The sequence below is a fragment of the Desmodus rotundus genome, chromosome 6 (genome assembly GCF_022682495.2).
Source record: "Desmodus rotundus isolate HL8 chromosome 6, HLdesRot8A.1, whole genome shotgun sequence".
Taxonomy (NCBI): Eukaryota; Metazoa; Chordata; class Mammalia; order Chiroptera; family Phyllostomidae; genus Desmodus; species Desmodus rotundus.
This window is the reverse complement of record NC_071392.1, coordinates 64,183,030-64,183,914: the sequence shown is the minus strand read 5'-3', so window position 1 is coordinate 64,183,914 and position 885 is coordinate 64,183,030. Positions and strand designations below refer to the sequence as shown.

At 33.0% G+C, this 885-nt stretch overlaps 1 non-coding gene across 1 annotated transcript; it reads right to left on the bottom strand.

Annotated features, from left to right (window-relative positions):
• Positions 1 to 227: 227 nt before the first annotated feature.
• LOC112300524 (small nucleolar RNA U3) lies at positions 228 to 441 on the bottom strand. Its single transcript, XR_002974402.1, has one exon. It is a non-coding gene; the product is annotated as a small nucleolar RNA U3 (small nucleolar RNA).
• Positions 442 to 885: the final 444 nt, after the last annotated feature.

Sequence of the window (885 nt, the reverse complement as noted above, 5' to 3'; positions counted from 1 at the left end):
AAGTTACTCTTTCCAAGTGCTATTTACAGATACTATATGTCAAAACCATAAAATAAATTAATTCTTCTCAAGTGTTTGCAAGCATCAGCATAACTTGGGAGTCAGCAGGCCCTTACCTAACCACAACATGAGATAATTTTAATTCCCTCATACACAGTAAGAATAAACATGTGAGTATATTATACATCTGCAATTTTCATTTTTTTAATTTTATATATTTTTTAGAAACCACTCAGATTCTTTTCTCTCCCTCTTATTCTTCCAAAGGAAGAGAAGAACAATCATCAAAGGCTATTAGCATTTGCAAAAGCAACACCAAAAGCCGGCTTCACGCTCAGGAGAGAACACTGCACCTCCTCATGGTGGTTTCAGGTGCTCTACACGTTCAGAGAAACTACTCTAGTAACAAACTATAGAAATGATCCCTGAAAGTATAGTCTTTATATCTGCAATTTTTAAAATCACTAGCTAAGAGCATGAGTGTCCATTAAAAAAAAAGGGAGACAAGCTAAGGAAATCGATACCTTACTGTTTCTTTTATTACTGATTAACTACTTACTCATCTATTTTATTATTTACTGGGCCTGTGGAAAATAAATGATAATAACAAAAAGTTGAATGAAAATGTATGGAAAAAATTAACTTTGAGAAAAACTAGCTATTCTCCTTTCTGCAGTTAAGATTGTTATTTTAGTCTAGTTCACAAAACACCTGAGTTACAAGAAATTATAGCTAGAGTAAACTAAGGTAAGTAAATGAAACTCCAAATTTGGACACTAACTAGCTGTGGTGGGAATTGAATCATAACATAGTAGAAGCAACATGGAATTTAAGCAATGAATAAACTTTGGTGAGCAGGTAAAAAAAATTTAGGACTTCCAGCCA